General features: G+C 35.8%; 1 long non-coding RNA gene and 1 pseudogene across 2 annotated transcripts in view; both read left to right on the top strand.

Moving 5' to 3' along the window:
• LOC309624754 overlaps nt 1–26814 on the top strand; it is a 134047-nt gene that overhangs the window by 81842 nt on the left and 25391 nt on the right. The window lies entirely within an intron of this gene.
• The window catches only part of LOC309623063, a 50028-nt pseudogene continuing 25391 nt past the window's right edge, over nt 2178–26814 (top strand). Inside the window, exons 1-2 of the transcript in view lie at nt 2178–2330; nt 3239–3427. The product of the transcript in view is annotated as an uncharacterized misc_RNA (transcript). The remainder of the gene's footprint in view (nt 2331–3238; nt 3428–26814) is intronic.

Here is a 26814-nt window from a genome sequence, read left to right as displayed (position 1 = left end):
AGGTCCTTGTGACTAGAATTCATTTTGGAGGAGGAGATAAGGTAGAAAGACATGTAGGAACCAGAACCAAGTAGATCCTACCTTTTAATGATGAATGAGTGCGCATCTGTGTGTGTGTGTGTGTGTGTGTGTGTGTGCCTCAAGTGTCTGGCATTGTATACAAAGTTATGTTTAGGTATGTCTAATTTTCTCAGAAAGAACCAGAAACATTTATTAGCTACTTAAAGAGGTCTTTGACCTCCAAAAACGTTAAGAGCTAGTTCATGTGTAATTATATAGCCACTGAAAAATTTAATGCTTGAAAGATACATATTTTTAGAAAGTATACTCAAGTAGCAGCAAGGAGGATTGAGTGGGAAGAGGATAAACTGGAAGTAGGTAGACCACTTATGAGATTATTGCAAGAGGTCATATCAAAGATGGGGACCTGAGTCAGATTAGAGAAAATGGGGAGAATTTCATGGCTTTGAAAGTGATTTTAAGACATAGAATTGACTTGATTTGGTGGCAAATTTGATGTGGTGGGTGGGCAAGAAGTTAGTGCTATTTTCCAGAGTAATTTAATTGGAATTGTTAGGGTGGATTCCAGATTGCACTGTATATATTTGAAGGTAGACTACCTAAAAAAAACTTGTAAAGTTAATGAGAGAGTACAGTAGCTGGGTCAGGGGTATGGGTGGGTAGGTAGTTAATTTGGATGTTAGAATGCTTTAAATATGTTTATATACCAAGGTCAAGGAGACAATAGGAAGAGGAATGATGGAATGAGGGAGTGTTAATTGATGGAACAAGATCTCAGAGGTGACAGAAGGAAATGGGACCAAAATCATGGTTGAAGAAATTAACAATAGATAGATGGGTGATAGATACTGAAGGAAGGAGAGGATCTACTATCTATCCCTCTATCTACTATCTATCCCTCTATCTACTATCTATCCCTCTATCTACTATCTATCCCTCTATCTACTGGTAATGATGATAAGAAATGTAAGACAAGGAGTGGATATAAAACTGGGAAATTCTACTTAATTTTCAACTTTTTATACAGAGAAGATAATCTGATAATGAAAAAGATAGAGATCATGGGGTTTAGAGAAAATAGTAAATTTATTCATTTTTAAAACATTTATCAACAGCCAGACACTGTATTAAAAGCTGAGATACAAAAATGAGTAAGAAAGTTGCTTCAAGGGGTTCATAGTAGGTGATGAGGGAGAAGTTACTTAATCCTAACAGATAATTATAGTAAATAAGGAAAGTGCTAAAATAGAGATATACCTTTCATATTATGCAAGCATGGGGGAGGGACAGCCAAACTAGCCCAGAGTGGTGGTGGAGTTACTGCAATGGAAGAAGTGAAGCTTTAGCTAAGTCTTAATAGAAGAGTAGGAATTAGGGAAGAAAATGGCATTCTTAGTCAATGCCCCTTGTAAGAGCTGGAAAGATGAAGCAACATAATTTTGAGAGGAATTCCAAGCCATGAAATGAAAGGAGGGGTTAGAGAAGTAAGTGCATAGGGAGACAGTGTCAGTTGAACTAAACAGAGATTTTAGTTGATGTGGCTGTTTTATGATCTGGAGGAAATTTCTTATCTCCTCAAGAACCACTAAGAGTTCATGGACTAGCTTTGGTCCATGGCCCATTCTTTGGATAGCACTGATCTGGGGAGTATGTTGCATTAAGGAGGGCTAAGAGGAGAGATACTGGAATGTCTTCACACATGTACTCAGAGAGATGAAAAGTTCTCGGGAAAGAGAAGTTTAATGTTAGAGCAAGGTCCAGAGGAGGCTGGTGAGGAATAGGACTGGGGAGCAGGTTGTGGGATTCAAGAACATTTGGAATTGCTACTGTGGCAAGTAAGAATGTAAGGGACCTAGAGTGCTAGGAGCAGTGGTGTCATGTTTAAATTGGGTCAAGAATGGTGCTCTGAGGATGAGTGTGATAGAGACACAAGTAGGCCAAGAGTATGAGAAAAAAAGGGTATTGATAAAAAAGAAGAAATGGGTTCTGGTAACTGGGATGGAAGTGAAATTAAGGAGGAAACTGAAAATTGTGAGAAATGTGAGAAACAAGGGACTGGAAGTATTAATGATATCTAAGAGCTTATGTAGAAGTAGGGGAAGGATAAAGCTGAGACTAATGGAGGTTTTGGTCAGAGTGAGAAATTAGAATTAAAGATGAACTTCAGAAGTGGAATAATTCTAGGTGATGGCAAATGTGGTCACAACAGTGAGTTGCTGAAGGGGACTAGAGACAGTCACCTAAGTTCAGGAGCCAACGAAAGCTTCTACATGGGTGTTAAAGTCACCAAGATGATGGTAGAATATGGAGTAAAAGGAAAGATGTAGGTCAGATTAACAGGGGAAGTAAATGGTGGTTTTCACTGGGAAAGTGGCTAATCAGAATCATCTGGGAAGATTTTTAAACTATACAAATTTGATCCCAAAGCTAAGGCTGTTACTGGGTTTAATAGAACCCACTGGCATGGAGAGTGGTGGATTCAGATAAGTCTGAATCTTAAAAAGGAAGAGAGCTTTTTCTCCATTCTGAAATTGGTATTGGGGAATGCCCATCTCTCTTCTCCTGACACCTATCACTCCCTGTTCTTTTCATTATAGGGGATCAGAGAATGGTTAGTGGGCACTAGAGAAGGCTAGCCAAGTAAATGCTTTCCTCAGAAGTTCAGATTTTAATGGAAAGCAAGGGGAAGCAATAGGGTGAAGGAGTGTCCAGTAATGAGGTTGAGGAGATTTGTTTACAATTGGAACATTAGATTATAAGGCTGCAGAGGCATTATTTTACATCAAACTTGATATAATAAATTTAAAGGACCTAGTAAGACATTGGGCGAATCGCCTTTCATCTTGCTCCCAGGGGACATAATTTATATTTAAGAACTTGTAGCCTAATTTGTGTTTTTCTATGTTTTAAAGTGCTTTCTTTTAAGGGATTACAAATTATAATTTGAGAATATCATCTGTGGCAAACATTTCCTATTTTAGTGTTGAATATGATTGATTTAAGAAATTGTTTTTTTAGCTTATCCTTTCAGAATGCAAATATGCTAAAAGGTGAAGTATGTTGGCTATGGATAATGATCTTATTTAAAACTTTTATGTATGTTCTTACACTTTCATTTTTGTTCTAAAATTAAGAAAAAAAACCTTCATACTGCTAAAATATTTTCTTTGTTTTTGATAAAGACATAAAATGACAACACATACAGTTATTTTTTTAGATTGCAACAGCTGTGAAAAAGTTCAGTGTCCTGAATCCACTTTTGATTTTTAGTGGTGACTGCTTAAATCCTTGAGTTTTAAGTACAGTGATGAAAGGAAAGCATATGATTCATATTTTAAGTGAATTGGGAGTACATTTTGGGGTATTTGTGAGCTATACTTTTTACTCTTATTTGAAATTTATAAAGTAATATATATATTACTTTTAGATTATTTGATGTAAGAGGAGTTGAATAATCTGTTTATCAGCCTAGAGGTAGGCACCAAGACAGAGCATTTGGGAGCTGATTAACAGGATTGTTCAATGAATCTGAAAATTTGTAATCAAACCTAGGTTTGATTTTATGTGGCAAGATTTTATTCGTGCCTATACAAAAGTGAGAAGTATTATCAGAGTAGTTAAGATCACAGGCTTTGGTGTTAGCTGGACCTGGATCTGAATCCTAGTTTCACCATTCTCTATTTAAGTAATCTTGGGAAAAAAGTGACTAATTTGTCAAAGACTCAGTTTTATCAGATGTAAAATAAGCAGAATATGGTACCTCCTTCACAGGGTATTTGTATGAATTAAACAATGCAATAGATATAAAGTGAAAGGTAAAATAGTAAGCACTCAGTTTCTTTTTAACTGTTTTTATTGGTGAACAAATAAAAGGTAAGGAAAAAAAAGGATATTTGAATTCTTGGTGAAATGTGTGGGATTTTGATGAGAAGATAATGGTCTGGGCATTATTTCTCTATACTGAAGAGATTATTAGGGGATTTAGATGGAGGGTGACATTAGTAGGGATCAATTTGTCTCCATGCATCCATCCCATTTTAGGGATTTATAATGGTTAATAGTGGTCATAGGTGGATGGTACAGGAAGTTTTTACTTTTTATTTTTTTCTGTGAGCTTTTCTAAATTTTATGCAATAAACCAATGGGCTTATTGATTTCTGTTGTATAATGATTTGTTGCTATTGTTTCATCATGGTATAGTTTCACTTTAAAAAACCTCACAATACCTTGTGAACATTTCCCCATGTTATGAAATCATCGTTTTTTATTGTAAAATATACATAAGATAAAATTGATCATTTTAACTATTTTTAAGTTTCAGTACATTAAATACATTCACATTGTAGTACATGAAATCATCTTTTATAACATTAATTTTAATGGTTGCATGGTATTCCTTTCAATGGATGATGCTTTATTTAATCTATTAGATATTTAAGCTTCTGATTTTTTGCTTTTACAATAAAACTGGACATTAAAAGAGGTTTGAAGAGGCTGATCTGGGGAATCAAAAGGATGTTAGATATTTTAGATATTTGGGGATTTCTATTGTAAGAGCAGGTAGGATGGCAAGGGCAAATAGTTATAGAAGGAAGTGATGACATATCATCCTACCATTTGTTCCATCCTTCCCAGCTCCAAATGGACTTTTTTTCTTTGGGTGACAGAGAAGATACTGAATGAAGAGAAAGAGGCAGAAATCAATCCTGGAATTTAATTGCCCTTTTTTCACTTTAAACTACTTGCAGTTTGTTGTGTCTGTCACAGGCTAAGGGATATTTCTAAATTCATTACCATGTGGATTTAGAAGTTGGAATTTAGAAATGTTCCACATTTAAATTTAGCATATATTTAGTTACTAATTTTAGTCCAAACATTGAATTGGACCATATGTACTGACTTTGTTCTACTTACCTATATTGGAAAGAAGGGAACTGTCAGTGTTGAAAACTGAGTGTACTAGCAGCATAGTCTGAGCTCTGCAGTGTTTGACTCCTCTTTCTGAGGAATGTGTCGATTTGCTGTAAGTGATATTATTTTCAGTTTGTTTGACATTCTGTTTATACCATAAATCTATATTTGATTGATTTCAATTTTCTAATAGGCCTTTTTGGGGTGGGTTCTATTATAAGAAGGTAAGAACAGATAGTAAATCCCTGTTGGTTATATTCAACTTATCAATTTTGTTATATAGGATTTTTGTTTTGACTTTAAATTATTTTTAGTGAATTTAATGCAATTTGATGAGTATAGAAATGTACCAAGAAAAAGCTCAGAATTCTATCATTTTTAGGTTAATATTTTATGATATTTCTTTGCAGTTTATGTGCATTTTTCATGTAGTTGAGAATATACTGTAATTGTATAATTTCATGTAACTTTTTCTTAAACATTATATCAAGCATTTCTCCATGCATATCAGTTCCATCCTGGCAGAAAATAGATGACACACCCACATGGGTAATCTGAAGAGAGTTTAATAAGAGGACTGTTTTAAAAGATGTGGGAAGAGGGAAGGAAACTGTAAGCAAAGGATAATATAGTATTGAGCATTTAAAATGTGGCTAGTCCAAATTCAGGTGTGCTATAAGTTTAATATACATATTGGAATTCTAAGACTTACTATGAAAATAGAATGTAAAATACTTTTATTAATCATTTTTATGTTGATTATGTGTTGAAATGATGTTTTGGATATATTGTGTTAAATAAGATGTATTAAATTAATTATATCTGTTTCTTTTAAAACTGTGGTTAGTAGAAAAATGATAATGCAATCAATGTATATAATTTTATTTCTATTAGAAAATACTAGTATGGAGTATAGTATAAAGAGGTATCTCTAAGCCTGAAAAGGCCACAGAGGATTCTGTGGAAAGATCAGCTGATAGAAATCATACCCTTCAGTAGAGGTTTGCAGCCAATTTACAATGACCCAGAAAGAACCAAGTCGGAAGGAAGCCAGTAGGCATGAGAGCCAGTGGGTGCAGTCCGTAGAGGTTGGCCTACCTGAACCCACAGTAGGCTAGAAAAAGAGAGAGAATCTGGAGGAGTCAATTGAAGATATGCAGCGTACCATCTCATCAAAACACTTTGCAAATACAGTTTTGCAAAGGATTTCACTTCGTGTATTATATTGTACTGTGAGTGTTGGGATAAGTTATACTGTAATCTGATTATGGGAATTATTTAGGATAGATAGTTTCATTCAAAATATATTGAAAGATAAACTGAGTTTTCAGTTTGAACAGCCATCAAGCCGTTCACTGATAAGAGTTTTCTAAAGTGTACTCCAGATTTTTTAAATTGATAGAATTTTGACATTGCCTATTTTATTCCCATACCTAAAAGAACATTTTCTTTAAGAGTAATTTTTTTTTCCTATATATAAACGGATAGGGAGGCACACAACCTCGATTTTATTGGGTTGCATTTCTTTAATTTGTTTCTGTTTATTCCTTTAATTCTGGGATTAATTGATAGCTTATTCATTTTAATGGAACTTGATCCTAAGATGATGAATATTACACTTTGAAATGGCACAGCATTTAAAAATGTAATTTTGTTTATTAAAAGCACACATAAAACACTTGGTAAAATTTTGATAAATAGAAGACTTAAAAGCCCTTCTGGGACCTTTTATTTCACTTATCTAAACAAGAATTGAATGTCTATTTGACACGGTATGAACTACATTATGATTTTGACCTCAAGAAGAATACACTAGCACGATCAAAATCCTTTAACTTTGTTCTCAAGTGGTTTGAGCTATGCCCTTACAAAATATTGTTTGCTTTGTATTTTTATCATAGACATTAAAATATAAACATCTGTTCAGTTCTAAAATCTAACACACATTCAAAATTAGTGGATCAACATTACTTTTGTAGTAAATATTTCAGAATTAAAAGTTTCAGTGGATGATTATTCTGATCGTTGATATGTGTATAGAGACAAGACTCAGCTATAGGTCCTTTTAGGTTTGGTAATAGTTCCGAAAATGATCTGAGACTAAATAGTGATAATCCAGGTTCTCTGAAACAAACTGTTCCCTTGGAAATCTCAATTAGTGTTTTCATAAGATATTACTACTTTTATTAACTTTTAATGTAATTAACACTTTTCATGTAGGTAATATACTCATATATTCAGTAACCAAAAATATTAATTATAGAGTAAAATATTTCCTATGCTTGGCCCCTTCCGCACAGTTCTGACTCTCCTCAGGTAAACTTTCTTCTTAGTTTCTTAAGTTTCTTTCCAGAATTTCTTTATATATAAACCAATATGAATATAAATGCTTATTTTGTCACAAAGGGAACATGTTATACATACTGTTGCCATTTTTTCTTGCGTACTCGCCATCTGTTTCCTACATTTTTAATATGCCTGCTTTGTGGACTTCTTTACTTCCTTTTATTTATTTTTTTAATTCTTGGAGGAACATTTTGTCAAAAATTTAATCTGTGCTGTGGGATGATTCTCCCGACTATCGAACTTTGGTAAATGTCGCTGCTCTTCCTTTTACCACTGTTGTGCCAGGTAGGATTCTGTGCAAGCTGATGATGGGAAATTGTAGTTGGGGTTGTTCCCATGGCCTGTGGGTTCCCAGGGAACTGAATTTCTCATTCTCTGGGGAAGTAAAATCCTTTACCTTAGCAAGTATCAATGGGTGAAATGACACAGTGTGTTCTATCTGCTTCTGTGTCAGCTTTTCCCAAAGAGTTGGTCATTGGTCTCTGCCTTTTTTTAGTCCAGCTGGATATGGTTCTGGCTTTTAATGAAAGTGACGAGGCATTAAGGGATGAGCTGCCCAGGTACATTCAAAGTGATCACTGAGTCTGGCGACCCAGGCAACAGTGAACTGCCCATCCTTTAAAAATATATAGCGAAATTCATTGATAAGTTCTAGTAGTTTTCTGGTGGCATCTTTAGGATTTTCTATGTATAGTATCATGTCATCTGCACAAGGTGACAGTTTTACTTCTTCCTTGCCAATTTGGATTCCTTTGATTCCTTTTTCTAATTTGATTGCTGTGGCTAGGACTTCCAAAACTATGTTGAAGAAAAGGGGGGAGAGTGGGCATCCTTGTTTTGTTCCTGATCTTAGAGGAAATGCTTTCAGCTTTTCACCGTTGAGTTTGATGTTGGCTGAGTTTGTCATATCTAGGCTTTATTATGTTGAGGTATGTTCCCTCTGTGCCCACTTTCTGGAGAATTTTTATCATAAATGGATGTTGAATTTTATCAAAAGCTTTTTCTGCATCTATTTATATTATCATACGGTTCTTATTCTTCAATTTGTTAATATGGTGTATCACATTGATTAATTTGCATATACTGAAGAATCCTTGCATCCCTGGGATAAATCCCACTTGATCATGGTGTATGATCCTTTTAATGTATTGTTTGATTCAGTCTGCTAGCATTTTGTTGAGGATTTTTGCATCCATGTTCATTCAGCAATATTGACCTAGATACAAAATTAATATACAGAAATCTGTTGCATTTCTATACACTAACAACATATTATCAGAAATAAAAAGTAAGGAAATGATCTCATTTACCATCACATCAAAAAGAATAAAATACCTAGGAATAAACCTACCTAAGGAGGCAGAAGACATGTACTCTGAAAAGTATAAGATGTTGATGAAAGAACTCGAAGATGAAACAAACAGATGGAAAGATATACTGTGTTCTTGGATTGGAAGGATCAATGTTGTTAAAATGACCATACTACTCAGGGCAATCTATAGATTCAATGCAATCCCTATCAAATTATGAATGGTATTTTTCACAGAACTAGAACCAAAAATTTTTAATTTGTATGGAAGCACAAAAGACCCCAAATAGCCATAACAATCTTGAGAAAGAAGAATGGAGCTGGAGGCATCAAGCTCCCTGACTTCAGACTATACTACAAAGCTACAGTAATGAAAACAGTATGGTAGTGGCACAAAAAACAGACACATAGATCAATGGAAGAGGATAGAAAACAAAGAAGTAAACCTACACTTGTATGGTCAATTAATCTACAGCAAAGGAGGCAAAAATATACAATGGAGAAAAGACAGTCTCTTGAATAAGTGATGTTTGGAAAATTGCACAGCTACATGTAAAAGAATGAAATTAGAACATTGTCTAATCCCATACACAAAAATAAACTCAAAATGCATTAAAGACCTAAATGTAAGTCTGGACACTATAAAACTCTTAGAGGAAAACATAGGCAGAGCACTCTTTGACATAAATTGCATCAAGCTCTTTTATGATCCACCTCCTAGAATAATGAAAATAAAAACAAAAATAAACAAATGAGATCTAAGTAAACTTAAAAGCTTTTGCACAGCAAAGGAAAGCATAAACAAAACAAAAAGACAACCCTCAGAATGGGAGAAAATATTTGCAAATGAAGCAACTGACAAGGGATTAATCTCTAAAATATACAAACAGCTCATGCAGCTCAATATCAAAAAAACAATAACCCAATCAAAAAATGGACAGAAGATCTAAATAAACATTTTTCCAAAGAAGACATACAGATAGTGAAAAAGCACATGAAAAGATGCTCAACCGCACTAATTATTAGAGAAATGCAAATCAAAACCACCATGAGGTATAACCTTACACTGGTCAGAATGGCCATTATCAAAAAAATCTACAAACAATAAATACTAGAGAGGGTGTGGAGAAAAGGGAACCCTCCTACACTGTTGGTGGGAATGTAAGTTGGTACAACCACAATGGAGAACAGTATGGAGGTTCCTTAAAAAACTAAAAATAGAACTACCATATGACCCAGCAATCCCATTCCTGGGCATATACTGGGAAAAAAACATAATTTGAAAAGTTACATGCACCCCAGTGTTCATTGCAGCACTGTTTACAATAGCCAGGACATGGAAGCAACCTAAGTGACTATCAACAGAGGTATGGATAAAGAAGATGTGGTACATATATAGAATGGAATATTACTAAGCCATAAAAAAGAACAAAATAATGCCATCTGCAGCAACATGGATGGACCTAGAGATTGTCATACTGAGTGAAGTAAGTCAGACAGAGAAAGACAAATATAATATGATATCTCTTGTAGGTGGAATCTAAAAAAAAGGGTAAAAATGAACTTATTTACAAAACAGAAGTAGAGTCACAGATATAGAAAACAAACTTATGGTTACCAGGGGATAATGGGAGGAGGATAAATTGGGAGATTGGGATTGACATATACACACTACTATATATAAAGTAGATAACTAATAAGAACCTGCTGTATAGCAGAGGGAACTCTACTCAATACTCTGTAATGGCCTATATGGGAAAAAAATCTAAAACAAAAAAAAGTGGATATATGTGTATGTATAACTGACTCACTTTGCTGTACACCTGAAACTAACACAACATTGTAAATCAACTATACTCCAATAAAAATTTTTTAAAAATGGATTAAAGACCTAAATATAAGACTGGATACTATAAAACTCCTGGAGGAAAACATAGGCAGAACACTCTTTGAAATAAATCCCAGCCAAATTTCTTTGGCTCTGTCTCCTAGAGTAATGGTAACAAAAGCAAAAAAAACAAATGGGACTTAATTAAACTTAAAAGCTTTTCCACAGCAAAGAAAACCATAAACAAAATGAAAAGACAACCTCCGGACTGGGAGAAAATATTTGCAAACGATGTGACAAACAAGAGCTTAATTTCCAAAATATACAAACACATCATGTAGCTCAATATCAAAAAAACAAACAACCTGGTCAGAAAATGGGCAGAAGACCTAAATAGACATTTCTCCAAAGAAGACATCCAGATGGCCAACAGGCACAACATTACTAATTGTTAGAGAAATGCAAATCAAAACTACCATGAGGTTCCACCTCACACTGGTCAAAATGACCATCATGAAAAAGTCTACAAATGATGAATGCTGGAAGGGGTGTGGAGAAAAGGGAGCCCTCCTGCACTGTTGGTGGGAATGTAAATTGGTACAGCCACTATGGAGAACAGTATGGAGGTTCCTTAAAAAAACTTAAAATAGAGTTACCATATGATCAAGCAATCCCGCTCCTGGGCATATATCCAGAAAACACGAAAACAGAGAAAGACAAATATCATATGATATCACTTATGTGGTATCTAAAAAATGATACAAATGAAACTTATTTACAAAACAGAAATAGACTCACAACATAGAAAACAAAATTATGGTTACCAAAGGGGAAGAGGGAGAAGTGATAAATTAGGAGTTTGGGATTAACAGATACACACTACTATATATAAAATAAACCAGGTCCTATTGCATAGCACAGGGAATTGTATTCAATATCTTGTAATAGCCTATAATGGAAAAGAATCTTAAAAAGAACCTTATAAATGTTTAACTGAATCACTTTGCTGTATACCGGAAACACTTTAAATCAAGTATACTTCAGTAAAAGAATTATACAAAAATATATAGCTAAAAGTCACACTCTTAAATTCCAAACATAGCATTAATATCTGAATTCAAATTTGAGATAGTTAACTTCATATCTAAACTATAGTCTTTAGCTACTTTTAGAAAAAATCTGATATACAAATAAAACATAAATCATGTTACAAAGCATTTTCTTAGGAGCATGAGGATCTTGAAAGAGGATTGTATTTAAAGGAACTGGCACATTTTGGGAGTAGGGTAAATTTTAGTATTGAAAGAATGCATAATTTAACTTATATAGAGTCACTTAAACATTAGTAGAATTTTTATTTCTTTTTCCTTTTGTGCAAGGAATAGAATTAACATTTCCCAAAATATTTTTTAAAAATTTAAAAAATATTTTTACCAGAAGATGTTCTGCATAAAAAATTTCCATTTTCAAATGATTTTGCAAAACACTTAATATATCCCTCGTTTGGAGATTTGAACTGTATATTATAGTATATTAAAGATAAAAGAAGTTGATGAGTAAAAAAAGCACTTTGACTTAACCCATTGTTTTCTAAACTTGATTGAAAAATTATGTAGGATCTATCAATATCCCGAAGAACTAAGATTTCACAGAATACAGTTTAGTAAATACTGGCCCAGAAGATAGTCAGATGTCCTTTTATTCTACTTCTACCTACCTGGAAATTTTCTTTATTCAGCTGTGGATACCTTCCTTGCTATACGGATCCTGAGTTATAAGATCAAGGGAAAACTAACCTTTAAACTTGGTATGCTCTTTTCAAGGTCATCAGTGACTCTTTGATACTAAAGCCAGTGGTCATTTTTCAGTCAGCCCCATTTGACAGAGATGATCACTCCTTTCTCCATAAAACCCTTTCTTCACTTAGTTTTCAGAATACCACATTCTCCTGGTTTACTTCCAATCACACTGGCTGGAATTGGAACGTGGAATATTCTCTATCTCTTTTGCTGGTCGCTCCTCATCTCTCCAACCTCTTCTTGTTGGGCCATTCTAAGAATCAGTTCTTGTTCTTCTTCTCTATATTTGTTCCCTTAGTGATCTCATCCAAATTTCTGGCTTCAAATCCTGTTTGAATTTGTTTGCTGACTCAAAAATCATATATTCAACCTAGACTCTTCCCCCCAAATCCACATCTGATTAAGTGCTTAATTGACATCTGGTCTTCAATGTTGAACAAGTCCAAAATTAATTCCTGATTCCCCAACGAAACATTCTTCCCTGCACTTGTACCCTTCTTAGTTAATACAATTTGATCTTCATCCTCTCAGTTGCTCAGGTCAAAAACTTTAGGAGTCATTATTGACTTCTTTCTCTTACACCTTCAAATCAGTCTGCCAGCAGATCTATATTGGCTGTGCCCTCCAAAATATCCAGAACCTGTCTGCTCTCTGTCACCTCCCCTCCATCACCTGGCTCCAAGCACCTTCATGTCTTTTCTGGATAATTACAATACCTTCTTAAATGGTTTCCCTCCTTCTGCTCTTGCCCTCCTAAAGTCCATTCCCACCAGGGAAATCTTTGAAAATGTCAGACAATATCATTTTTCTATCCAATACTTACAGTGTTTCCTTAACTTATTTAAAGTCAAAGTCTTCTGTGGCCAACCAGACCCTATCTGATCTAGCTCCCCATTACATCTTTGGTTTCATCTACTTTTGCTTTGTCACTCACTCTGTTGTAGCTATTCAATAGACTTTTTTCTATTCCTCAATAACACCAGGTATATTCTCCACTTGAGGTCTCTGCTTTTGATATTTCCTCTGCCTGGGAAATTCTTCTCCCAGATACTCACATGGATGGCTCTCATTGCTTAAATGTCACCTCAGAGTGGCCTCCTTTGAGGATTCTCTTAAATTATACCCTCTACCTTGACATTCTATCTGCCTTTCCTGTTTTACTTTTTTTCATAGCACTTATTAGCTTATAATAGAGGATATATTTTACCTAATTTATTTATTGTCTGTCTCCTATCATTCCATGAGGGTAGGGATTTTTGTCTGAGTTGTACCTGCTATTCATCTAAGACTAAGAGTAGTGCCTGGCACTTACAAGTTTCTCAACAATATTTATTGAGCATATGAATGAAGGTATTCATTTGCATGGTCTTCATTGTTTTTAAGGTCATCAGATTCCCCTAAGTTGTTAAATAAGTCATGCAGTGTTAATATTGTAGTTTCAATAATTATGCTATAGTAATAGAGGGGGAAATGGCATGTCATTGTTTTCTAAGTTAGATTACTCAAATTTATAATCAATGCAATTGTGTTGTTTATGGCAAATTACCAGACTCTCATGTATCTTTATTGTCATAACTTTTTAATTTTTATTAATTTTTTAAAATTGTATTTAGTTATTTACTTATTCATTTATTTTTGGCTGCGTTGAGTCTTCGTTGCTGCATGCGGGCTTTCTCTAGTTGTGGTGAGCAGGGGCCACCCTTCGTTGTGGTGCATGGGCTTCGCATTGCAGTGGCTTCTCTTTGTTGCAGAGCACAGGCTCTAGGTGAGCAGGCTTCAGTAGTTGTGGCACGCAGGCTCAGTAGTTGTGACTCACGGGCTCTAGAGTGCAGGGTCAGTAGTTGTGGCACACGGGCTTAGTTGCTCCGCGGCATGTGCCATCTTCCCGGATCAGGGATCAAACCCGTGTCCCCTGCATTGGCAGGCAGATTCTTAACCACTGCACCACCAGGGAAGTCCAAAGTTTTTAATTTTTAAGGAGTCCAATTTTTCTGTTTTGTTGCTTGTACTTTTGTTGTCATATCTAAGAAACCATTGCCTAACTCACAATCACAAAGAGTTATGTCTGTGCTTCTTCCAAGAATTTAAAAAGTAGTTGTAGCTCTTACTTTTGGACTTTGATCCATGTTGAGTGAATTTTTTTGTATGGTGTAATGAAGCAGTCCAACCTTAGTCTTCTGTATGTAGATACCCAGTTGTTGCAGAAATATTTGTTGAAAAGATTGTTTTCCCCCATTTAAATGTCTTGATACCCTATGTTCCATTGCCCTGTATGTCTATCCTTATTGGCAAAACCACACTATCTTGATTACCATAGCTTTGTAGTAAGTTTTGAAAACAGGAAATGAGAATCTTCCAACTTTGTTCTTTTCAAGTGTCTTTTGGCTCTTCTGGGTCCCTTGTATTTCCATATGAATTTAAAAATCATCTTGTCAATTTCTGGGGAACAAAAGGCAGCTGAGATTTTGAGATGGATTGTGTTGAATCTAGGCAGTTTGGGGAGTACTGACATTTTAATATTAAGTCTTTTAACCTATCAACACAGGATGTCTTACCATTTATTTAGTTCTTCAAACAAAGTTTTGTAGTTTGATTATAAATCTTGTACTTTTTTGTTACATTTATTCCTAAATATTCTTTTGGATGCTATTGTGAATGAAATTGTCTTCTTAATTTCATTTTTGCACTGTTCATTGATAACGTATAGAAATACAGTTGGTTTTTTGTATATTGCGTAAATTATGTTTTAACATCAAACCAACCTGATGCTAATGTGGAGAATATACTGAAAGAGAAACTTATGGTAGTATAATTGGCTTTCTTTGTGTACAGTTTATGGTGAAAGAGTGGGAGGCGTAGCAGGAGCAGGATGAATTTTTGGAGTCAAAACTAAAAATGTTTTAAAAATTATTTTATAGTATTTCAGATTTTGCCTTGGTTGACTGGGTTTTAGCCAAATACTAAGGTGTTAGTTTGGTGAGTTTAAGTTGATATTAGGAAGTATGCAGCAGTAAAAAAGAGATGACACATAAATAGAAGTGTTTTCCAGTTCCTTCTTGCAGCATGGCTAATAGGTGTTCTTGGAGAAAAACTAATCTGAAATAGTTGATAGGTGCTGTTATTGCCTGGAGTTGGGCCCACTTAAACAAACATTCTGTCTGTCAGCATTAATTGGTCTGGAGAGGGGAGACTGAGTCAAATACCAAAATCAACCCAGCTTCTGGCATATGGCAGTATTTTATCAGATTTTTCAGTGAATAGCTGTTGGACAAACATTTGCATGTGCCCCGTAATCAAGAGTAATCAAGAACCTGCTACCTACATAAATTCTTATATTCTACAGTGTTAATTACTGATAGGGTTTCAGAAAACTCCTCAGTTATTCAGACTCCGAGTATGTCCTTAGGAAAAACCAGATTTTTCCCACTAAGGGTTAACTTTTTAACACCAGAACTTAAATTTTTATCATTTTGGATGAAAACTTACTAAAATGTACTATGTACTTTTCTGCTTTCAAATGTATCACTAAAGTTGACACTGTTTAATGACTCAAGCTCATCATCATTAACCTTGATTAATGTGCTGAAGATATTATGTGTAAATGCAGGTATCAGAGATGTAAGCCCTCAAAGGGGAATTCACCTGAGTTGAGAAAGCATACCTACTTGGATTGAATTTTCTTGAAAAAGTTCCAATTAACAGTTTTTTAAAAATTTAATAGCTTTATTGGTACATAATTCATAAAACATACAATTCACCCATTTCAAGTGTATAATTAAATGGTTTTTAGTATTTCAGAGTCGTGTGAAATCACCATAGTCGCCATAGTCAATTTTAGAACATTTTCATCAACCCAAGAAGAAACCCTGTACCCCCTAGCAGTCACTCCCACTGTCCCCCCAAAACTCAAGCCTACTTTGTTTCTGTATAGATTTGTGTATTCTGGACCTTTCATATAAATGGAGTCATATAATAATGTGGCATTTATAATTGGCTTCTTTCACTCAGCAAATATTTTCAAGATTTGTCCATGTTGTGGCATGCATCGGTACTTCATTCCTTTTTATTGATGATGAATACTCCATTGTGTGTGTATGTGTGTGTGTGTATGCACACATTTATCCATCAGTTGATGAATATTTGATTATTTCTTCTTTTTGTTGTTTTTAAGCAATGTAAATCATTCATATACAAGTTTTTGTGTGTACCTATGTTTTAATTTTTATTGGGTATATATCTCTTGGGTATATATTTCTCTTGGGAGTAAATACTCTTTTTCTGGGGGGGGGGGTTATTTACTTTTTTCTCACAAAGGTGGAATGAGGCACCTACAATCATAAGACAACATAGGCAGTATAACATGGCTGCTTTTCTGTAAAATTAGTAGATGAAAGACTGAAGCTTTTTGTAAGTGGCTTTTCCTCCAGAATTTTACCATCTTTTTTAACTACTGTGGGTTTTTTTTCCACTCATCAGCACCATTTCAGAACATCATCTAAATACTATAATAAGATTGAAAGTCCTGGGTCTTACATGAATGGATCAGTTCTCATCAGGTATCTCTATATTTTGAATAACGCCATTTTCATAGATTGAATTAGTGTGGTAACATGGGGGAGTAGAAAAATGGTAAAAATATTCCTAGTCACTAACAACACCTTGGAGTAAATTCTAGAATTGTGTTCTAAATTAATAGCTTTGATATCCATTGGTAAGCCTATAATTCTGAAAAGATCATTTAGTGATTACAAAAAGAACAAAATCAGTGACCATATCACTTATTAGGTTATCATTTAATATTTTATTTATCAAATATTTGAATGCCTGCTGGGTACTAGACCCCATGATTGGAATTAAAAAATGAATAGGGCATGGTTTATGCCCATGAGGAGCTGACAGCATAGTAGACCATATGTATATATACGTATATATATATATATATATCTATATCTCTCTCTCTATATATATATATGTATATATATAAATCTGGTAGGAGTTATAATGATGTGATTCTTAAAAAATGGAATAGTAGGAGTATGTATTGCATGTGAGAATATGGTATGAGTTTGAAAAGCCAAGATAGGCCCAACTTGGGAATATGTCTCCTAAATATTTGAGAACTTTACTGTGGGTTAAGGGGAATTGTCATTTGATTTTAAGCAGTGATCTGACTTATATTTTAGAAAAACAATTGGTGACAGTGACAGGGTAGAGAATACCCTGTAGAAGGGATGTGCAGGATGTATGTAAGAGATGTTTCTAAGGTATAATGAGCACCAGGTGCAATTTGATTAGATTTGTATGTAGAGGTGTGGTCAGAAATTGGAATAGATTTGGATGCAGAGATATTGTTAGATATTCTAAATTGCTTTGAGACAAGAAATACAGCTATTTTAGGGCCAAGTAAATCAGTCTTCTAGTTATGGGTTCAGTTGTTCAGCAGAATTTGTTAATAGTCTTGAACTTATTTTACACTCTTCTCTCTTAACATTCATTGCATTTCCTGGATCTGATAATCTGCTCTTTCTTTGCCCATCTATTTATTTCCTCAAAAAAGTCATTTCCTTACCTCCAATTTTATTTATAAGTAGACTAAAAATTATTATCTGATGACTGCATTTGCACATACCCAGCCAAGTCTGTGTCATGCCAGTTGCAAGAGGGAGAGTTGAGTTGAAGACAAACATCTTTATGTCTGGGTAAATCATATTGCCTGTAATCGAGACAAAAAACACTGGAAGAACAGAGTTAAGAGAAAAAAAATAAGGCAATTGTGTATCTCTTGAATTCTATATGGTGAAATGTTCCAAACTTTAAGGATTTTCTTTTATAGGATTCTATAGTCTAGCACAGGGAAAATAGTCAACCTGTTTTAAGCTTGCAGGGACTTGATTTAGTGGCACTTGCCAGACTAGAAGTTGTAAAGCATCAAGAAAACAGATATATTTTTCATCAGAATTATAAAGCTGTTGAGGGGATAGTCTGTGTTGAATTGTTCTTACAACATAAGTTAGGTCATATCACTTCTCTGCCCCAAACTCGCCAGTGTTTTCCCACCTCATTCAGAGTAAAAGCAGATCTTTACACACAAGGCCCTACATGCTCTGTTCCCTGTTACTTTTCTGATTTCATCTTTTCCTACTCTCCTTCTGATTCTTTTGCTCCAGTCACACTGACCTCTTTGTCAGTGTGATGCCTTGAAAAAGGAATGCCTTTTGCCTCAGGACATTTGCACTTGCTGTATTTCTGCTTAGAAGGCTCTTCTCCAGATATCCACGTGGCTTGTTCTCTCACTTTATACAGGTGTTTACTCAAAAGTTACCTATTCAGCGATGCCTTATCTGGTCACCCTTTGTCAAATGCAACTGTAACATTTCATACCCCCTTCCTCCTCCTTTGCATTTATCACTATCCAACATAAAATTTTATGTATTTATTTCATTACTTATCTGCTCCATTATTGTGGAAACTCTGTGAGGGCAAAGATTTTTATTTCTCTTGTATTCCCAGTTCCTAGAATAATACCTGGTATGCATTAGGTACTCTAAAATTTTTGTGGAAGGAAAGAAGGCAGGGAAGAATGAAAGAAAGAAGGAGGGAGGGAGGAAAGAAAAAAGAAAAAAAGGCATAAATTCTTCCGTAATGCCATTAAACTTACTGATAAAATTTTTATCAGCTGTGAAGCTCTCTGCTTTTAATGGTCCATTTCCTTTAAAATGTCAAAGTCCAAAACCTAGAAAGTAACACATGGCCTAAATAAACTGAATTTACTCATACATTTTATTTTTTCCTGATTTTTCAACTGTATTTGGACTAGAGGTAAGGCACTGTTTCAGGTTGAATTGCCACCTCATTCATATGTTAAAATCTTAATGCCCAGTACCTCAGAATGTGAGTTTGTTTAGAAATAGGGTTGTTGCTGAGATACTGGGATAGGGTGGGCCAGTCATCCAATATGACTGGTGTCCTTATAAAAAGGGGAAATTGGAACACAGACATGTACATGAGGAGAACATTGTGTGAAGATGGTGGCAGAGATCTACATGCCAAGGAATGCCATGCCAGTGTTTGCCAGAAAACCACCAGAAGCTAGGAGAGAGGCATGGAACAGATTCTCCATCACTGCCTCAGAAGGAATCAACACTGACAACCTTGGCCTTCCAGCCTCTAGAACTGAGACAATAAATTACAGACATACCTTGGAGATATGGTGGGTTCAGTTCCAGACCACCGTAATAAAGCAAATATCACAACTAAAGGAGTCACATAAATTTTTTGGCTTCCCAGTGCATTTAAACATTATGTTTATATTATACTGTAGTCTATTAAGTATGCAGTAGAATTGTCTTAAAAAACAATGTACAATACCTTAATTAAAAAATGCTTTACTGCTAAAAAATGCTAACCATCATCGGAGCCTTCACTGAATTGTATATTAGTAACATCAAAGATCACTGATCACAGATTACTATAACAAATATAATAATGATGAAAAATTTTGAAATGTTGCAAGAATTACCAAAATGTAACACAGAGACATGAAGTGAGTAAATGCGGGAAAAATGATACCAATAGACTTGCTGGACACACGGTTGCCACAAGCCTTCAGTGTGTAAAAAACACAACAAAGTGAAGCACAGTAAAACGAGGTATGCCTGTACTATTGCTTAAGCCACTCAGTTTGTGGTATTTTGTTATGGCAGCCTGAGCAAACTTATATAGGCACTCTCAGGTTCCCTCATTGAGAATAATATATAAAGAACAATAAGTTATGAATTTGATTTAACCATGCATTTCATATGGTAGTTTTTTAAAGTTATATCTGTGAAAATGTTTTTAAAAATACAGGAAAAGTATTAAAGGATAAAATAAGAATCTCCATATGTAACATCTCAAATGAAAAATGATTTTTTTTTCAGATTTTCTCTTCTTAAACATTTTACTTACAGGTAATTATAGATTCACAGGAAATTGTAAAAACAGTACAGAGAGGTCCTTTATACCTTTTCTTCAGTTTGCCCCAAGGTTACATCTTAAATAATTATAGTACATGATGAAAACCAGAAAATTGATATCGGTATAATGTATATGTATAGTTTTGTACCCTTTCACCATATGTGTAAATTGGTGTAACCACCACCGTATTCCTGATCCAGAACTAGTACATTACACAAAGATCTGCCCCTTGTTGCCTACCCTTTATAGTCACACCCATCCCTTTCCCCCTCACCACACCTAAACCCTGGCCACCGTTGCTCTGTTCTCCATCTCTGTAATTTTTTCATTTTGAGGATATTCTAAAAATGGAATCATAAATAATGTGACTTTTTGAGATTGGCTTTTTTCACTCAGCATAATGCCCTTGAGATCTATCCAAGTTGTTACATACGTCAGTAGTTTGTTTCTTTTCATTACTGTGTAGTATTCCGTGGTATGGTTGTCCTACAGTTTCTTTCTTATTTATTTATTTATTTATTTATTTATTTATTTATTTATTTATTTATTTATTTTTTGGCTGTGTTGGGTCTTCATTTCTGTGCGAGGGCTTTCTCTAGTTGTGGCAAGCGGGGGCCACTCTTCATCGCGGTGCACGGGCCTCTCACTGTCGCGGCCTCTCTTGTTGCGGAGCACAGGCTCCAGACGTGCAGACTCAGTAATTGTGGCTCACGGGCCCAGCCGCTCCGTGGCATGTGGGATCCTCCCAGACCAGGGCTTGAACCCGTGTCCCCCTGCACTGGCAGGCAGATTCTCAACCACTGCGCCACCAGGGAAGCCCTACAGTTTCTTTAATCATTTACCAATGGAGGGTATTTTGGTTATTTCCAGGTTTGGGCTATTACAAATAAACCTGCTGTACTTATGTACAGGTATTTGTGTGAATGTAAATTTTCAGTCCTCTGCTTTAAATGCTGAGGATTGCAATTGGTGGAGCATATGATAAATGTATGTTTTCTTTTTAAGAAACTGTCAAACTATTTTCTAAGTGGCTGTACAATTCCCACCAAAAGTGAATGAGAGATCCCAGTTTCTCTGCCTGCTTACCAACATTTGGTATTACCACTGTTTTTAATTTTATTTGTTCTAATAGGTGTACAGTGACATTGTGGTTTTGATTTAATTGCTTTAATGGGTAGTGATATTGAAAATCTTTTTAAGTGCTCATCTACTACCTGTATATCTTCTTTTCCGTTTTCTTTATGCATTCATCCATCACCAGATACTTAGGATTTTTCTCTACCTTGGCTATTGTGAATAAGTCTGCAGTGAACATGGGAGTACATGGCTCTTCGAGATAATGCTTTCAGTTCCTTTGGATATTTACCCAGAAGTGGGATTGCTAGATGATATGGTAGTACTACTTTTAATTTTTTGAGGAGTCTCCAGACTTTTCCATAATTGCTGTACCAGTTTACATTCCCACCAACAATGTACAAGGGCTTCCTTTTCTCTACATCCTTGCCAACACTTGTTATCTCTTGTCTTTTTGATGATAGCCATTCTAACAGGTGAAGTGGTAACTCATTGTGGTTTTGATTTGTGTTTTCCTGATGACTAATGATGTTGAGCATAATTTCATGTACCTGTTGGCCATTTGCATGTCTTCTTTGGAAAAATGTCTATTCAGGTCCTTTGCCCATTTTTAATTGGATTATTTGTGTTTTTGCTATTGTGAGTTCCTTACATCAATGTATTTTAGATATTAACCCCTTACGATATAGATGATTTGCAAGTATTTTCTCCCAATTCGTAAGTTGCCTTTTCATTTTGATGATTATTTCCTTGGCTGTGCAGAAGCTTTTTAGTTTGATGTAGTTCCACTTTTTTATTTTTCTTTTGTTGCCTGAGCTTTTTGTGTCATACTCAGAAAATCATTGCCAAGACCAATGTCAAGGAGAATTTTTACTGTATTTTCCTCGAGGAGTTTTATGGCTTTAGTTCTTACATTTAAGTATTTAATGCATTTTAGTTAATTTTTGTGAGTGGTGTAAGATAAGGGTTCAGTTTCATTTTTCTGTATATGGATAGTTTTCACTGACTATCAGTATCATTATTAAAGATACTGTCCTTTCCCCATTGCATGTTCTTGGTGCACTTGTCAAAAATTAGTCAACTGTATATACCTAGGTCTATTTCTGGGTTCTTGAGTCTGTTAAGTTGGTCTATGTATCTATTTTTATGCCAGTACCATACTATTTTGACTATGATAGCTTTATAATATAAATATTATAAAACATTTAGATAGTTTGAAATCAAGAAGTGTGATGCCTCCATTTTTTTCTTCTTTCCCAAAATTGCTTTGGATATTTGGGGTCTTCTTTGGTTCCATATGAATTTTAGGATTGTTCTCTAATTTGTGAAAAATTCCATTGGGAATCTTGATAGGAATTGCAATGAATCTGTAGATGGCTTTGAGCAGTATGGGAATTTTAACAATCCTTTTAATCCAAAACACAGGTTATCTTTCCATTTATTTGTGTATTCTTTAGTTTCTTTCATCATTGTATTAGTTTTCAGTATAGAAATCTTAACCTTCTTAGTTAAATTTATTCCTAAGTATTTTACTGTTTTTGATGGTATTGTAAATGGGATTTTTAAAATTTCTTTTTCAGATAATTTCTTGTTAGTGTATAGAAACTATTGATTTTTGTATGTTGATTTTGTATCCTGCAGCCTTACTGAGTTCATTGATTAGATCTAACAGGCTTTTTTTGGTGGAGTCTTTAGGATTTTCTATTGATACATATAAGATAATGTCATCTACAAATAGAGACAATTGTACTTCTTACTTTCCAATTCTGATACCTTTTATTTCTTTCTCTTGCCTGATTGCTCTGACTAGGACTTCCAGTACTATGTTGAATGGGAGTGGTGAAGGTGGGCACCTTTGTCTTGTTTGATCTTAGAAGAAAAGCTTTCAACCTTTCATCATTGAGTGTGATGTTATTTGTGGGCTTGTCATATATGGCCCTTATTACGTTGTGGTATGTTCCCCCTATAGCTAATTTGTTGAGATTTAAAAAATCATGAATGGATGTTGAATTTTATCAAATGATCATATGATTTTTATCTTTTATTTTATTGATGTAATGTATCACATTTATTTATTTGTATATGTTGAACAATCCTTGCATCCCAGGGATAAATCCCACTTGATCACGGTGTATGATCCTTTTAATATACTGCTGAATTCAGTTTGCTAGTATTTTGTTGATGATTTTTGCATCTATATTCATCAGGGATATTGGCTTTTAGTTTTCTTTTCTTGTAGTGTCCTTATCTGACTTTGATACCTGGTAATTGACTCATAAAAGGAGTTTTGTGGTGGTCCCTACTGTTTGATTATTTTGGAAGAGTTTGAGAGGACTGGCATTAATTGTTCTTTAAACATTTGGGAAAATTCACCAGTGAAGCTGTCTGGTCCTGGACTTTTCTTTCTTGGGAGGTTTTTGATTACTGATTCATTCTTCTTCTTGTTGGTCTTTTCAGATTTTTTTCTTCCTTATTCAGTCTTGGTAGGTTGTATGTTTCTAGGAATGTAATCATTTCTTTTAGGTTATCATGTTTGTTGGCATATAGTTGTTCATAGTGGTTTGTTATGACCCTTTGTATTTCTGTGGTATTAGTTGTAATGTCTCTTCTTTCAAATATAATTTTATTGATTAGGGTCCTCTCTCTTTTCCTTGGTGAATCTAGCTAAAGCTTTGTTAGTTTTGTTCATCTTTTCAAAGACCAATTCTTAGTTTTGTTAATCTTTTCTATTGTTTTCCTGTTCTCTATTTCATTTATTTTTTGCCTTAATGTTTATTATTTCCTTCCTTCAGTTGACTTTGTGCTTAGTATGCCCCTCTTTTTCTTGTTTCTTGAGGTTTAAAGTTAGGTTGTTTATTAGAGATCTTTATTGTTATCTCTGAACCTCCCTCTTAGAACTGTTTTTGCTGCATTCCATAAGTTTCAATATGTTGTGTTTCCATTTTCATTTGTCTCAAGATATTTCTAGGAACTTTTCCATTTCTTCTAGGTTGCCCATTTTATTGGCATATAATTTTTTTTTGTGGTTGTCTCTAACAATCCTTTGTATTCCCATGATGTCAGTTGTAATTTCTCCTTTTTCATTTCTGATTTTATTTATTTGGACCTCTCTTTCTCTCTTGATGAAGCTGGCTAAACATTTATCAATTTTATTTCTCTTTTCAAAGAACCAGTTCTTAGTTTCGTTGATATTCTCCTGGTAGGCATGGCTGGCCCCTGGTCCAGTTGGTTGCTGGTCCCTGCCTGGTATGGAGGCTGCCAGCTACTGGTTGGCAGGGCTGGTAAGTGGTGCTGGATCCTGGTGAGGCTGAGTGAGAAGTCTTAGGTATCTTGGAGCTGGTGTTGGCCTGCTGGTGTGTTGGCTGAGTTCTGACAAGGCACGCTGTTGGACTGTAGTGTTCCTGGGGCTGGTGTCTGTCTGCTGGTGGGCAAGTTGGGGGCCAGGGAGTTCTAGCAATAATGCTGCCTCTCTGGTGGGCAATACCAGGTTTTGGTATCTCTGGCTAAAAAGCCTTGGGGGTCCTGGAGCTGGTGTTGGCCCACTGGTGGGAGTCACTGGCTCTTGACACAGCTGGCAGTGGGGTCTGGGGTGTTCTGAAGATTGTGCCAGCCCTCTGGTGGGTGGAGCTGGACTCCAGTGTCTCTTGTTGCAGAATCCTGGGGGTCTTAGGGTTGTTGTTTGAGCCTGCTGATGGTCAGGGCTTGGGGCCCAGGGGGTCCTGGGGTTGGTGTCTGCTAATTGGTCAGTGGAGCTGGGTCCCAGGGTCTTTGGCTGCAGGACTCTGGGGGTACTGGAGTAGTGCCTGTACACTGGTATGTGTGGTCAGGTCCTGTGCCCTCTGGTGGATAAGGCTGTGTGCCAGGGCAGCTGTAAGCTCTGCTCAGGAGGACTTAAGGCAGCATGCCTGCTGACAGGTGCAGTTTTGTCCCCACCTGGCTAGTTGCTTGGCCTGATGTCCCAGTACTGGTGCCAAAAGGCTGGTGGGTGGGGCCCGGTACTGGTGCTAATAAGCTAGAGGGAGAATTCCAAAGTGTCACTTGCCAGCACCAGTGTCCACATGGTAGAATGAGCTCCCCCAAATCAGTGCCGCCACTGTCTATGTCCCCAGAGTGAGCTCAAGTTGCTTCCTGCCTCTCTGGGAGACTCTCCAAGATCAGCGGGTGGGTCTGAACCCAAGCTCCTTTCAAATTACTGCTTCTTCTCCATGTCTGGAGCATGTGAGATTTTGTGTGCGCCATGTAAGAGTGGAGCTCTATTTCCCACAGCCCTCTGCATCTCCTGAAAGTAAGCTCCGTTGGCCTTCAAAGCCAAACATTCTGGCAGCTCATTTTCCCAGTGCAGGAGCCCAGTGTGAGGCTCAGACTCAGTGCTCCTGGGTGAGAACCTCTCTAATAGTAATGATCCTCCTGTTTGTGGGTCACCCCCCAGGGGCTATGGATCTTGACTATACCATGGTTTCACCCCTCCTACCCATCTTAATGTGATTTTATCTTTGTAGCTTTCATTGCAGAAGACCTTTTCTGGTAGGTTCTGGTCTTTCTCATCCGTGGTTGCTTTGTAAATAGTTGTAATTTTGGTGGGCCTGTGAGAGGAGGTGAACTCAGAGTCCTCCTACTCCAGTATCTTGGCCAAGTTTCCACTTTTATTTCTGATTATAACAATTTGAGTCTTTCTTTTTTCTTAGTTCATCTAGCTGAAAGCTTGTTGACTTTTTCAAAGAACCAACTTTCAGATTCATTGATTTTCTTTACTGTTTTCCTAGTCTCTATTTTGTTTATCTCTGTTATGCTCCTTCAGCTATCTTTGGGTTTTGTTTGTTGTTTTTCTATTTCCTTAATTTTTTTTTTTTTTGGTCGCTTTGGGTCTTCGTTGCTGTGCACAGGCTTTCTCTAGTTGCAGAGAATGGGGGCTTCTCTTGTGGAGCACGGGCTCTAGGCACACAGGCTTCAGTAGTTGCAGCACGTGGGCTCAGTAGTTGTGGCGTGCAGGCTTGGTAGTTGTGGCTCACGGGCTTACTTGCTCTGCAGCATGTGGGATCTTCCCGGACCAGGGATCAAACTCCTGTCCCCTGCATTCACAGGTGGATTCTTAACCACTGCACCACCAGGGAAGTCCCTAGTTCCTTAAGTTGTAAAGCTAGATTGTTGTTTTGAGGTCATTCTTGTTTTTTAATGTAAGTATCTATAGCTATAAATTTCCCCTTAACACTGCTTTCACTGTGTCCCAGGTTTTTGGTATGTTGCATTTTCATTTTCATTCATTTAATTATTTTCGAATTTTCCTTGAGATTTCTTCTTTGATTCACTGATCATTCAAAAGTGTGTTATTTAATTTCCCCCAATTTAAAAAAAATTTCAGTTTTATTACTGTTACTGACTTTCTAAGCTCATTACATTGTGGTTGGTGAAGATACTTTGTATGATATCTTGTGGTTGGTGAAGATAATCTGTATGATATCTATCGTTTTAAATCTACTGAGACTTAATTTGTGGTCTAACACAGTCTATCCTGGAAAATTTCCCATAAGCACTTCAGAAAAATATGTCTGCTGCTCTTATTGGGGAGAGAG

The sequence above is a fragment of the Balaenoptera borealis genome, assembly GCF_965194805.1.
Source record: "Balaenoptera borealis genome assembly, chromosome: 2".
Taxonomy (NCBI): Eukaryota; Metazoa; Chordata; class Mammalia; order Artiodactyla; family Balaenopteridae; genus Balaenoptera; species Balaenoptera borealis.
This window is presented reverse-complemented; position numbering and strand designations above follow the sequence as displayed.